The sequence below is a fragment of the Nomascus leucogenys genome, chromosome 1a (genome assembly GCF_006542625.1).
Source record: "Nomascus leucogenys isolate Asia chromosome 1a, Asia_NLE_v1, whole genome shotgun sequence".
NCBI lineage: Eukaryota > Metazoa > Chordata > Mammalia > Primates > Hylobatidae > Nomascus > Nomascus leucogenys.
In genome coordinates this window covers 24,322,066-24,337,200 of record NC_044381.1, presented here as the reverse complement: position 1 = coordinate 24,337,200, position 15,135 = coordinate 24,322,066, and the positions used below count along the sequence as shown (strand labels likewise).

The following is a 15,135-nucleotide window of genomic DNA, read 5'->3' as shown; positions in this document are numbered from 1 at the left end:
GCCTGGACGACAAGAATGAAACTCCTTCTCAAAAATAAATAAATAAAACCAGAAAATTAAATTTTTAAAGAATCTAATTTTGTATTTGGAGTAGCTCCTGGTGGCTCACGGCTGGGCACTTGGGTCTCCTCCACATGGCCGTTCATCCTCCAGTAGGTTAGACTGAGCTTCTTTTCAGGGTAGTGTTTGAAGAGGGTGAGAATGGAAGCTACAGGCTTTCTTGAGGTCTAGGCTTGTAAGTCCTGCAGTATTACTTCTGCTGTACCTACTGGTCAAAAAAAGTCACAAGCCCTGTCCAGTTTCAAGGGATGGGGAAATAGACTACATCTCTTTATTCAAGAAGTATCACAGTTATATCGCAAAGGTGCATACCTATAAATATTAGATGAATCACTAGGACCATCTTTGTAAGCAATCTAGTCCTTATTTTCATGGCTCAGGAGACAGCTCTAGCCATAAAGCCCATGTTCTAAGCATCAGGATGGGGGAAGAGAAAAGGAGGGCATTCCCTCTCTCTTTAGGGATATGTCCCAGAAGTTGAATGTATTATATCCCTATCATTGATTAAAACTTAAGGACCAGGCACAGTGGCTCACGCCTGTAATCCCAACACTTTGGGAGGCCGAGGCAGGTGGATCATGAGGTCAGGAGTTCGAGACCAGCCTGGCCAACACAGTGAAACCCCATCTCTACTAAAAATACAAAAATTACCCAGGTGTGGTGGCATGCATCTGTAGTCCCAGCTACTCGGGAGGCTGAGGTCGAAGAGTCGCTTGAACCCAGGAGACAGAGGTTGCAGTGAGCTGAGACCACGCCATTGCACTCCAGCCTGGGTGACAGAGTGAGACTCCATCTCAAACAAACACTTAATTACATGGCCGCATCAAGCTACAAGAGGCTGGGAAATATAATCTTTGTTCTAGGTAGCCAAGTGCCCAGGTAAAAAGCATGAGTTCTGTGTACTGTAGAAAAAGAAGACTGGATTTTGGTGGGGCAAAAACCAATAGTATCTGCCAGACATAATTGTACTAATTCAACTCCAAAAAATATTTTCACCTAATCCACATTTCTTAATTTCAAGTTCCACTACTACTGCCATGAGTTAGACTGGAAATGCCTTTGCAAAAATTATGCCAGTGAGAGAAATCTAACATAACTGACTTTATCTTGCTTCTAACCTCACAAGATAACTGCCCTTGCTCATTCTTGGGTGTAGGCCAAGATAACTACAGGAGGAATTTAGTTTATAGTTTAACCTTCAAGCAAGGATGATAATAGCTGCTTCCCAAAACTATTCCCCTCCTTGTTTGGGGACCAAAACCACCTTTGTAAAACTAATAGAGTCCACAAAATTAGAATTTGGGGAGGGGCCTGAATTCTGTAACACCTATGCATAGTTAAATGATAACTAGGCATGGTTTCCTAATGTGCTTACTGCAAAGGAGTCATGTAGCTGGTGTTCAAAAGATTTATAACTTCCCTACTTGCCCCTCGAGATAACATCACACTTGTAAAACCCAAGACTGGTGTTGGAGATATTTTTCAGACTTTGCATTCTGATGGAACAAATGATACCACCTGTCTGGTCACCCTCACCCAGGAATGAACTCAGTGCCTGTGATTTCATTCCTGCCCCAGCCAACCAGCATTTCTCATTTCCTAACCCTCTACCCACCAATCTAGCCTTAAAAACCCTAGCCTCTGAGCTCTCAGGGAGGCAGATTTGGGTAAACCTCTCCTGTCCTCCTGCTCAGCTGTCTTGCGATAATTAAACTCTTTCTCTGCTATTTCAGTGTATTGGCTTTATCTATGCAGTGGGCAAGAAGAACCTATTGGGCTTTAACAAGATTACCTCATCTCTTACCTGGACCACAGCCATACTCTCGTAACTCATCTCCCTTCTACTATGTTTGATCCCCTATAAGCCTTTCTTTACACAACTCTATAAAAATCTTCATATGTCACTCCTCTGCTTGAAACCTTTCAATGTTTTTTTCATTGGCTCTGAATAAAACTAATACCATGGCCACAAGACCATGTATGATCTGGTCTCCATCTATCCCATGAACTCATCTCATTCTGCTTTCCACCTGCACTCACTCTATCTCCAGGCACACCAGGCTTCCCTCAGGTCATCTCTCTAAGCACTTTCCCCCTTGGGGGCTTTAGGAGAGGTAAGTGATCACACCCGTCTCGTTTCATGAGTTTGGAATCAACTAGGAAGAAAACACAGGAGTCAGACTGACAGAGATAAAAATATCAGCTTTATTCTTAAAATCACTGGGTTGGAGAACAAGTTTACATGTGCGGCTATAATCAGACCTTCTTGGGAGCCAACATTTTCTTGTAGAAATACAAGGACTAGGCTGAGCGCGGTGGCTCACGCCTGTAATCCCAGCACTTTGGGAGGCCGAGGCTGGCGGATCACGAGGTCAGGAGATCGAGACCATCCTGGCTATCACGGTGAAACCCCGTCTCTACTAAAAGTACAAAAAAAATTAGCCAGGCGAGGTGGTGGGTGCCTGTAGTCCCAGCTACGCAGGAGGCTGAGGCAGGAGAATGGCGTGAACCCCAGGGGGCGGAGCCTGCAATGAGCGGAGATCGCGCCACTGTACTCTGGCCTGGGAGAAAGAGCAAGACCCCGTCTCAAAAAAAAAAAAAAAAAAAAAAAAAAAAGAAATACAAGGACTGAGGAATAGAGTTTCATCTCTATTTACTTCAGGCCTTTTTCTGTTTTTTTGTTTTTTGATTTCACAAACTACTACTTTGTGTAATAATAAAAAGGGTTGTTTTATGGTACCAGGCATGTTGTTAACACAATTTTTTTTTTATTCTTTTTAAGACAGAGTCTCGCTCTGTCACCCAAGCTGGAGTGCAGTGGCGTGATCACAGCTCACTGCAACCTCCACCTCCCAAGTTCAAGTGATTCTCCCACCTCAGCCTCCCAAGTAGCTGGGATTACAGGCGTGCACCACTGCACCACCACGCTGGGCTAATTTTTATATTTTTGGTAGAGATGGGGTTTTGCCATGTTGGCCAGGCTGGTCTTGAACTCCTGACCTCAGGTGATCCACCTGCCTCAGCCTCTCAAAGTGCTGGGATTACAGGCATGAGCCACTGCGCCTGGCCTTGTTAACACAATTCTTAAACAGTTGTGAAGACACCAAGATTTTTCTCTCCTTCAGTATCACCTTTGCAAATTATAGGATATTTATCACTTTTGTAATTTACAAAAGTAGTGTTATTCACATTTAGTCATTTTTTCAAGAAACACATTTTGAAATTGTCAACTTCTCTGGAGAAACATGATTAACCAAAACATAATCTAGCACTGCCCCTCCCTCCCAGGAAAAATAAACAAACCAGCAAGTCAATTTAATCCTAAATTGAGGGTGTGGTTTTGTGAAATAACACTTGTTGAACATTAGTATCTAAATTATTCATAGAACTCAAACAGTTATATTTAGCTTTTAACCATTCCTCCTTCAAAACAAACTATGAGCTCTTAGTGGAAAACATGATTTGACCACAAAAATATATGAAGCAAAAAATGAACTTCAAGGTCAATGAATTCAAAGGTGATTGGTCTTGTAAATGCTCTGATTTTGGAACAAATCATGCCCTTTAGGAAAAACAAAAACAATGAAGCTACTCCTTTTGGTAAAGCTTCCCAGGCTGCTTGGGAAGCAAATACAAGAATACTACCTTAGAACAGAATCCTGTTGTACCGAGTGCTTTTCCCTACCTGCTCCGTGCACATTGCTCTCCCCACTATGACCATGCGAGTCTCTAGGGCAAGTAGGAGTACTTCCTTTCTCAGGGAAGGAGACGGAGACACTCATGTGAAGTGATTGCCTGAAATTATATGCTACCTTAGCAGGAGATCCTAAATAAGACGGCCTCATCGTCATCCAGAAGTCTAAGGCCTTAGCCCTGAGCCTGGCTGTGCCTATTCATTCTGGACAGCCTCATCCTTACATGTGGGGGAAAGCCAGTGGTATCAGTTAGAACTCTCTTTTCCAAGACCAGAAACCAAACTGACCTAGAAAAGGGGATTTTAAAAAGGGGATTACTGTCTGGCTTCAGTGATGGCTTGATGAAGTAGGTCGTGTTACCAAGACCTAGTCTTTCTTTTGTCTTTTTGTTGTACATTCTCTGATGTGTCTTGTTTTCAGCCAAGCTTCTTCATTGTGGTAGCAGTTTGGTTGCTGTAGTTCCAAACCTAACTTTCTATCACTTCAAATCCAGTGAAAAAAAGAGCAAAAAATTTTTTTGTTTTTTTCCCAGAAGTCCCAGCCCAAGTTTTATTTGTGTCCCATGGACTCTAATTGAGTGGATCAGTCACTGTGTTACTGGTGACATATGTCACTATGGCCACATGTTGTACCGGACCTTGGTCACTTGCTCCTCCACTTTGACTAGGCAAGAGGCAATTCTGCAGAATCAAAGATTCTGTAGCATCCTGCATAAAGAGGCTTCAGAGAATCCTGAAAAGGCAGGCTTTAGTTTTACTGTTCCTTTAAACTTTCCCATAGTTTGGGAGCAATACTTTTGTGTAAGAAAATCAAGCTGTGTGAGAAAAGAAGGATGGATGCTGGGTGGAAAAACAACCCTCCACCCGTATATACTTTAGCAGCCTGTTCATATTTGAAGTTCTCAATTGGGAGAATCTTTGCCTCAGATTTGGCTTCTAGAGCCATGTCAGCAGCTCTAGCTGTGAGGAGATGAAGCTGGAAGAGTCTAGAGAGGCTGTGTCCACCTTAGAAGTACCACTCAACCTCAGCAAACAACCTTTAATCTCACTTAATAAACCACTAGCTCAAGAGACCTACCACTCCCTGGCATGCGTGCTAGGTGACTAATTTCATGATCAAGAACGAACATGCTTCCTTCATGATCTAGAGAAGACAGAAGGACGGTATTTCCAGTCTGCCAGCCATTCGTTAATTACATTGCTTAATCACACCATTCCATGACAACTGGTAAATTAGCATCATCCCTCGATCCGAAGGGAATTAAAAACCAGGAAGATAACATTATTCTGGGGCAGTAAGACAAGTTAATAGGAAGGCAATATGATTTAGGAGCCAAAAATATAAACAATGCTTTTCACACTATAGGTTTTCAATGTATTCATAGTCTTAAACTTAATAATGATGAGATTATTATTTATTAGAAGAATTTAGTTGTATTAGTTTAGAGAGCTAAAGGAAAAGGAACAGTCCTAGTAAGGGAAAGGTTTCATCTATTCCAGAATTTTACAATCCTTGATTTTCAAGTCATCTAGTGTTCCAGAATTGTTTTCATTTTACATTTAGCTTAGTTGAAGCAGGAAACATTGCATGAATTTCCTTTAACCACTGACAAAGCAGAAACTTGCAAACAACCCTGTTCTCCTGAGGCCCAGACTTTAGAAGGCTGCACCATGCTACTCATGCTTTAAAACAAAAATTTCCCCTACTTTGTGTTTTATACAGATCTCAGTGCTAGAAGACAGGTTCACATTTTTGTAGAGGATGTTGGGGTTTGTATGACCAGGGTTTATAGTTGCAGACAACTGAAGCTTACATTGTATGATTTATTCTCACAGAATTTCTGGTAATGATGCAGAAGTAGGCTTAGAAACCAAGCAGAAGACAGGAAGGTATTTAGCAGCCTGGAAGATGCCTGATAAACCCAGTCTGATGAGGGCTCTCCTGCCTTCACCACTCAACACTCTGCTGCCGCCAGAAACTGGATGCCGTTGGATAAGGGTTGTCAGACAAAATACAAGGTACCTAGTTATACTGGAATTTTAAATAAATGATGTATTTTTGAACATAAATATGTTCCGTGCAATATATCAGGCATACTCATACTAAAAAAATTATACTAAAAATATTTGTTCTTAGGCTGGACATGGTGGCTCACGCCTGTAATCCTAGCACTTTGGGAGGCCTAGGTGGGTGGATTTCTTGGCACTTTGGGAGGCCGAGGTGGGTGAATTGCTTGAGCTTGGGAGTTTGACAACAGCCTGGCCAACATGGTGAAACCCTGTCTCTATAGCGGGGCATGGTGGTGGGTCCCTATAATCTCAGCTACTTGGGAGGCTGAGGCAGGAGAATCGCTTGAACCTGGGAGGTGGAGATTGCAGTGAGCTGGTATGGTGCTACTGCACTCCAGCCTGGGCAACAGAGCGAGACTCCGTCTCAAAAAAAAAAAAAGAAAAAGTTGTTTATCTGAAATTCAGATTTAACTGGACCTCTTGTATTTTCGTGTTAAATCTGGCAGCCCTGTACTGGATGTCCCATTGTTACTACCACGGCTGTCCCTGTAAACTAGGCGCCACCTGCCACTCAAATGGATTTTCCAGGTGGTTCCTGGCTCTTTGCATCATGGGTTCTGAAAAGAACCTGAGTCAGGTATGTGTGATTGGTGTAGCCTCTGCTACAAGCCCCTGATTCGAGGGAACAGAAAGCTCATGGTGTCTTCAGCATCATTGGTGGGAAGTGGCCCCTGTCTTCTACTGAATCTTAAATTTCTCAAACATGGGGGGTGAGCAGTAGTGAGGTCCAGATATTGGAGTGCTGGTGGGGAAGACAAATGCCTATCCTATTTTCTCTTTAACATATATCCCTCCTCTTTTTTACTGTCTAGTGGCCTGTGAGTGGGGGCCAGGCATGATTAGTGTGTGTGCGTGTGTGTGTGCATGTGTGTGTGTGTGTGTGTGTGTTTGCCAGTGACTGGTTCAAGAACCCACATCTAAGCCAGTTAACAAGGCTGGGAGCGGTGGCTCATGCCTGTAATCCCAGCACTTTGGGAGGCCAAGATCGGCAGATTGCCTGAAATCAGGAGTTCGAGACAAGCCTAGGCAACATGGTGAAACCCTATCTCTACTAAACATACAAAAATTAGCCAGGTGTGGTGGTGGTAATAGACGCCTGTAGTCCCAACTACTCAGGAGGGTGAGGCAGGAGAATCGCTTGAACCTGGGAGGCAGAGGTTGCAGTGAGCCCGGATTGTGCCACTGCACTCCAGCCTAGGCAACAGAGCGAGACTCTGTCTCAAAAGTAAAAGAAAAGGAAAATAAAAAATAAAATTTCATCAAGCCACTTAGCAGATGGCACTGCCTTGGCCACTGGGTTATTTTAAGACTGAGCGGCCGGGTGCGGTGGCTCACACTTGTAATCCCAGCACTTTGGGAGGCCGAGGCGGGCGGATCACGAGGTCAGGAGATCGAAACCACGGTGAAACCCCGTCTCTACTAAAAATACAAAAAATTAGCCGGGCGTGGTGGTGGGCGCCTGTAGTCCCAGCTACTCGGAGAAGCTGAGACAGGAGAATGGCGTGAACCCGGGAGGCAGAGCTTGCAGTGAGCCGAGATTGCGCCACTGCACTCCAGCCTGGGCGACAGAGCGAGACTCCGTCTCAAAAAAAAAAAAAAAAAAAAAAAGACTGAGCACATGACCCAGTCTGGGCCAATGAGATGAGAGGAAGGTTTGCTGGAGGATTTCAGGGAAAGTTACCTTATTCCCGATACCTGAATAAAGAAACGATCTTGACCAGGTGTGGTGGCTCACACCTGGAACTTCAAAACTTTGGGAAGCCGAGGTGGGCAGATGGCTTGAGCCCAGGACTTAAGAGACCAGCCTGGGCAACATGGTGAGACCCCCATTTCTATTTATAATAGTAATAAGAAAAGAAATGATCTTATCTTCCTCCAGATATTGTTGTGTGTAGTGGCGAGGTCTAGAAATTTTGTAGCCATCCTGCTTCCAGCCAGAGATGAAGAACGCAGAGAGAAAACAAAGGCAGAAAGCATCCTGGTAGTTGCTCAGGTGTGGAGCTGGGACCACTGGGTTAAGTTCCCTGAAGCCTGTTCTCCATCTGGATATCCAGTTATGTGCACAGATTCATTTTTATTTGGCTTAAGCAACTTCAAGTTGGGTGTTCTGGTACTTACAGCCAAAACCAACCCAACTAAAAAGAAGATTCATGAATATGTGAAGTGCTTTTGTAACCTTATCATTTGCTGAATTCTGAAAGTTTAGCATAATGTTGTTTTGGTTGAACTAGAAATTATTGATATTATGAAACTGTATTTCAAAGATTAGTATTTAAATTAATGCAACTCAAACAACTGGAGATCTGCTTCATTAGGCCAGAGAAAGCAATTTATGATGATTGCCAGATTCTTGCTCTTTTTGCATGAATGCCTGGAGGATGAGGGGCATGAGACAGCCTCTCAGGGAGTACCCTCTGAGGAGTGAAACATATTTAAATTTTTGGAAAGGCCTACAGTGCAAACATAAACAGGATTTTAGAGAACACTGCCCTCCCTCCGTTTTTCTTCATATGGTGGACAGCTGCTACTTTGGCCTGCCTAGCAACTTGCCCCACTTCTTTGAGAATAGCATTTTGCTTTTCCTTTGTATAACTCTCTCCTTCATGCCCTGCAATCCTGTTGGGATCAGCCACCCAGGTCCCACATCTGCTCTCAACCATTAGCCCTGAAGGTGGGCACGTGATTTGTCACAGATTTTAGATCTCCAGGGGAGTGGTGCAAGAGGGAAAATCTTCTTGGGATTATTCCCAAAGGAACTCTCCATGGATCCCTGTTCTTGAAATCCCCAGAAATGGAAATACCTGATTCCTGTTCTTTCTGTGTGGCTTGATTCTAGCCAGCCCCTCTAATGGCTTTGCTTAAGGTAGCCAGTGTGAGTTTCTGTCGTATGTGACCAAAGACCTTAGCCCATACTCCACCAGAACAATCTGTGAAAAAAAATCAAGCCTTCATGTAGGAGCTACATTTATGTTTTCACTAGACGTGCAAATACAAGTCTGATATAAACCTGTTTATAGTAACTTCTATCACGTGCCTAAACTGTCATATAATCAATTGTTAACAAAAGCTTTTTGGGAGCCAAAGTGTATTTTGTTTATTTATTTATTTACCAGTTATGTGACACTTAGTGTGTTGAAGGCATTGCTTATTTGTTTAATTCTCATTACAATCTAGTAATGTAAGTACTATACTTATTCCTATTTTACAGATTCTGAAACTAAAGCACAGAAAGGTTAAGTAATGTGCTCAGTGTCACACAGCTAGTAAATTATGGAGCTGCGATTCAAGCTGTGAGAGCCTGACTTCAGTCTGTGCGTTTTTTATCCATTGTGTAAAACTGCATCATTAGAAGACTGAAACTTAAAATATAAAATCAACTTCTAATAAATAGGATTAGATATATGGAAAAGCAGCTTAACAATAAAATATCTTCCGGGCCAGAAGCCAGAAAGAGAAACAGAGGTGTCTGAAGCCCTTGGATTGCAGCTTTCAATTTCGGAGCCAAATAAAACCGCTTAGGATTTCCAGGGGGGCGGGAATCCTCATCTAATGAATGAACAAGCATGAACTAAGTCCAAACACCTGCTACTTTTTTTTGTTTCTTTCACTGTTGCCAGGTGATCCATGATGAACCTTGGATCAATAAATAATTATAATTGACATGGTATATAATTAATTATATAATTTCAACTTACCAAGTTTATTTCCACTAAGATCGTCCCATAAAACTGGGATATTTTAAAGGCTTCCATGGAAAAGGAGAGACTAAAGATCAAAGCCTTTTTTACATTTGACTAAGCTGTGAGTCATATCCTCTACAGTGTGAATTATCTCAGCCCACCATTATTAACTCTACCAAATATTATGAAATTATTCCGTCGTTCATTCAACTTTATGCAGTTGGTACCAAGTGCCAGCCACACTTCTGGGCACTGAGGATATGGCAGTGAATAAACCGGTTAAAATTCCTTCCTTGATGCCACCAATATTCTAGTGGGCAGTTGTAATCTCACCACTGCACAACTGAACAAGCCTGAATGTCTCCAGGCTCCAAATTGTTTCCATTACTATACAGAATGAAAGAACAGATTCATCTGGCCAGGGGTGGTGGCTCATGCTTGTCATCTCAGCACTTTGGGAGGCCGAGGTGGCTGGATCACCTGAGGTCAGGAGTTTGAGACCAGCCTGGCCAACATGGTGAAACCTCTTCTCCACTAAAAACACAAGAATTAGCTGGTTGCGGTGTCACATACCTGTAGTCCCAGCTACTCGGGAGGCTGAGGCAGGAGAATTGCTTGAACCCCGGAGGCAGAGGTTGCAGTGAGTTGAGATGGCACCACTGCACTCCAGCCTGGGTGATAGAGAGAGACGGTCTAAAAAAAAAAAAAAAAAAAGAAAAAAAAAAAGAAACAGAAAAAAAGAGAATAGATTCCTCTGACAGCTGTGCTGAGTGTTTGGGGGAGACATCAGTTGGCTTGGTCCTTCTAGAGGTGCCGAGAGAGGACACTTGGTGGAAGACTGCCTGGCAGAGGCAGTAATATCTGCTTGGAGATAATGATGATTTGTTATTGTATGTTTAAGATTTCACAGGAAGAGATTGTGCCCAAAGGAACTCTCCATGGATCCCAAATTTTGAATATATAAAATTTATATACTTTAATGTACTTAATTCTCACAACAACCTAAGATCTACCATAGTTCATACATTTACTGACGATTTTCATATCTTAACTTTTCTGAAATTGAGATGCATCTTCCAAGCCATGGTCTCTTATTATTACTGTCAGAAGAGTGGAAGTGCCAATGGAGATACTGGGGGTGTTGCACTTGGCCAGAGCTGTTCATATTTTCAGCAGTTCAGGTGAATTATGAACATTGCTGATACAGCATGTGTTGGGTTACTTGTTGTTTATATGTTCCTGGTTCTTGTCTGAAACCTTCTGTTGACACCTGCTGTTCAGATCATCTTGCAGAATGGGTGCCAACGGCATGGAAGAAAGTCTCCAAGATGGAGCTGAGAGTTAGATGAGGCATGCACAGTGGAGCATTTCTCTAGGAAATGCAGCTTCACCAGTCCTATTGCTAGAACAGATGGTAGTTTTGTATGGAAAAAGTCTGAGTAAGCATTGGATTCTAATGTAACAGGATTGTTTTTCTTTATAGTACATGGCGTGTATTGTAATCAAAGACATCCTAGATTCAATGAAATACAGAACTATTACCTCATTTTACAGAGGAGGAAGCTGAGCCACAATAATGTGAATTAACTTGCCCCAAACTTCACAGCTTGAGATGGCAGAGCCAGGACCTAATCCTGAACTGCATGGTTTCAGAGTTCACATACTCAGTTAACTATTGTACTATGCTGCCTGTCAGTATAAATGCAGCTGGCTGAGGGAGGTTACCACAGCCTGATTTACTTACTTAGTGAATCAGTATTCATTGCGTGCCTACCATGTGCCCGATTTTGGCATATATTTGGGGACATGTACGGTGGTGAGAAAGAAATTAAAGCCTTTGTGGAGTACATAGCTTAATAAAAGGGAATAGGTCTTAATCAAATAACAACAGGAGAGCCAGCCACGGTGACTCACACCTGTAATCCCAGCACTTTGGAATGCTGAGGTGGGCGGATTGCCTGAGCTCAGGCGTTCTAGACCACCCTGGGCAACATGGTGAAACCCCATCTCTACTAAAATACAAAAAAATTAGCCAGGCGTGGTGGGGCATGCCTGTAATCCCAGCTACTTGGGAGGCTGAGGCATGAGAATAGCTTGAACCCAGGAGGTGGAGGTTGCAGTGAGCCAAGATCACACCACTGCACTCAAGCCTGGGTGACAGAATGAGACTCTGTCTCAGAAAAACAAAACAAAACAAAAAACCCAGGAGTAAATGTCAAGTTGCAAATGTGCAGTAAGCGGCAGGAGAGCCACATCGTGCCGTTAAAATGTAAAAGCAAGGGGCCCTTTTATAACCTGAGGAATCAGGGAAGGCTTCCTGGAGGGAGAGTCCTTTGGGCTAAAGGTAAATAGGCAAACAGGGTACAGGGAGAAGCATAGCAGAAGGAGGAAACAGCATGTAAAAAAGGCCCTGTGGTAGGAAATAACTTATTGCCTTTCTTTTATTTATTCAACTTAAAAAAAATAGAGACAGGGTCTCACTATGTTGGCCAGGTTGGTCTTGAATTCCTGGCCTCAAGCAATCCTTCCACCTCTGCCTCCCAAAGTGCTAGGATTACGGTCATGAGCCACCATGCCCAACCAAACTTACCACCTTTCCATATTGGAAAGAAGCCATTGTGGCATGTCTCTGTGTGTGCATGTGTGTGCATGTGTGTGTGTGTGTGCATGTGTGTAGGTGGGGGTCAGAGGGTTATGAGATGAAGGTAGAGAAGTAGATGGAGATGAGATCACATATGGCCCTGTAGCCATGTTAAGGATTGTAGTCTCCATCCTGAAAGGAATGGGGGCCTTTTGTACCCCAAAATGAGTCATTGACTATGGATGCCTTTGGAAGCATCATAACCTTTTAGACAAAGCACTCCCATCAGACAAGGGTCATTCTTGGGAGAAGTGGGGCAGCTGAGAGCCATTAGCAGCCAATAGCCACAGTAAGCAGTGGTTGAGACCTTCTGCTTGGTACTGGGGATTTAGGGAACATTACAGCATCCACTGTGAGAATCGTGCTCAGCTTCATGGTTCATAGTGTCCATGAAGTAAAAACGAGCTACTCTGAAGAAGAAGAATTCCTCTTGCTGAAACCAGGATAAATCTGTTCCGTTGTGGTGTGATTTGCAGTGTTCTCAGTAATATCCCTAGAGTAGACTCGGGGCTGTTTCTTCCCGTTCTCCTGAGAACAGGGCAATCAGATGCTGTGAGAAGCCACAATTGCCACAGGTACAGAGATTTTTTGATCTGTATGTGGCAGATTTGGCTCCCAATGGAATCCACTGACTCCTCACTTCCAGGGGGCAGTCCAGAGGTGAAACTATAAAGTCAGTGGAGGGTATCTTCTCTGTCCCTGCCTCACCACCACCCTCTCAGCATCCTTTTCTGTCCCCACTTCACTACTACCTTTCTTCCATTTGATCTCCAACTTTAAATTGTTTTCCAGATATTTCTTTCTTTCTTTTTTTCTAAAGGAACCTAGCTTTAAAAAAGCATTAGAGATTTATGGTACACATAGGATGTTTGCATTTTAAAGACCTCTGGGAAACGACAATGTTTATCATAGGGAAATGAATAACTATTCATATAATTTAAGGCATCTGGACCCCTTTAAATTATGTAAGATGACTAAGCTCCTCATACAAACTACATATACAGGGTGATCGAATAAGCAAACAGCAGAGAAAAGTTGGGGAGCTCTAATTCTGCACTCTCACTTTGCATATAGAACAATCCAGGCCATTACTCTTAGCTAATCCTTTTTCCTCTCCCTTCCTGTGTCTTAGTTTTCTCTTCACCAAGTAGAGAGAGTGGCAGGGTAGATGGCATTTCTAGGCCTAATCAGAGACAGAGACAAGGATGGAATAATTCTGATACATTCATTTTCCCCATGGCAGTGATAACCAGTATAACAGCAATGGCACAACCAACAATTACTGAATGAAAGTCAATTTCCTTTCAGTTTCCAAGTCTTGTAAAAAGGAAGATGTCAGTGGATTTTCTGGCTAATGAGAGCCAAACCTCAACCTTTGGATCCTTCTTAGTTTCATCAGCTTGATTACACATACAAGCTGACCTTGAACGGGTGCTAAAATGGCTAGAAAAAAATAGACCACTGTAGTCTTTCTTAGACTTACACTTAGCACTGGGGAGAAGCTGGCTCAGTTAAAAATTTACCTTACAGGCAAAGTAAACCGTCCAAAGCCACAGAGTTCTAAGAAGAGGCTTTGAGGCAGGGGTGACATTGGCAGGTGACAATGAGGACTTTGCTAGGGTTAAGTTATTTTATTATGGAAAAACAAATACAATGATAGTTGCAGTTAAATTAAGCTAGGAACGAATAAGGACTAAAACTGGAGACTAGTTTCTCCATGGTGAGTGTTCATTTGCCCAGAGTAGACTATCAATCACTTTGAACTCTTTTCTTGAATGGCTGGGCAACCACCATCTATTTTGAGATGTGTTCGCAATAGTTGGTGTCTGTGGTTAGGGCATGTATCCAATAGAATGTCTTGGTGGGAAATGTGGGAAGAGGAGTTTTTATGCCAAAATCGTCCTTCTCTATTTTAAGAAGTGCCTACTTCTTTATTTCTTTCATGTCTCTTATCTGCCCAAACTCAGCCGATCAATGATTTAGGAAAGACAATTTGCAGTCCACTCGTCACCTACAAAGGTTAATTTTTGTTCATACCTTACTCTACGGTGGGTAAATATTGTCCGTTTTATGAAAGGCACTAAAACACTGATAATTTTTTTTTTTTTTGAGACGGAGTTTCGCTTTGTTGTCTAGGCTGGAGTGCAGTGGCACCATCTCGGCTCATTGCAACCTTTGCCTCCTGGGTTTGAGCGATTCTCCTTCCTCAGCATTCCAAGTAGCTGTGATTACAGGTGCATGCCACCATGCCTGGCTAATTTTTGTATTGTTAGTAGAGACAAGGTTTCACCATGTTGGTCAGGCTGATCTTGAACTCCTGACCTCAAGTGATCTGGTGGCTCATGCCTGTAATCCCAGCACTTTGGGAGGCTGAGGCAGGCGGAACACTGAGAATTTTCTAAACTTTGGTCTTTTGGGATGTGTGCAGGATAACTACTCTTTGTTGCGTTTTACACTAGAGGCTTCTGGGGAATATAAAAGAAGTAAAGGGCTGGGCACAGTGGCTCATGCCTGTAATCCCAGCACTTTGGGAGGCCAAGGCGGAGGAGCAGTTGGGCCCAGGAATTCAAGACCAGCCTGGTCAACATGGTCAGACCCCATCTTTAGAAAAGATAAAAAAATTAGCCAGGCATGGTGGCATGTCCCAGCCACTCAGGAGGCTGAGGTGAGAGGATTGTTTGAACCCAGGAAGTGGAGGCTGCAGTGAGCTATGATCACACCGAGGCACTCCAACCTGGGAAACAGAGGGAGATCCTTTCTCAAAAAACAAAAGGAAGTAAAACACAAAGCAGTTAATATGTTAAAGGAGATTGTAAATCTAGCTGGAAAAGTAGAAATGAAAATACAATCATCCTCATCACCATCATCATTACCACTCTTGAACACTTGCTATGGGCAGGGACCATACAAAACACTTCATGTACCTTACCTCACTGAATACTCAAAGTGACCTCTTGGAGGTAGCCATTATAACCTGGTTTACAGGTAAG

The 15,135-nt window shown here is 43.0% G+C and overlaps 1 long non-coding RNA gene across 1 annotated transcript in view; it reads left to right on the top strand.

Annotated features, from left to right (window-relative positions):
• LOC115837365 overlaps positions 1–15,135 on the top strand; it is a 55,742-nt gene that overhangs the window by 12,758 nt on the left and 27,849 nt on the right. Inside the window, exons 3-4 of the long non-coding RNA XR_004032438.1 lie at positions 5,591–5,773; positions 6,271–6,401. This is a non-coding gene — a long non-coding RNA (uncharacterized LOC115837365). The remainder of the gene's footprint in view (positions 1–5,590; positions 5,774–6,270; positions 6,402–15,135) is intronic.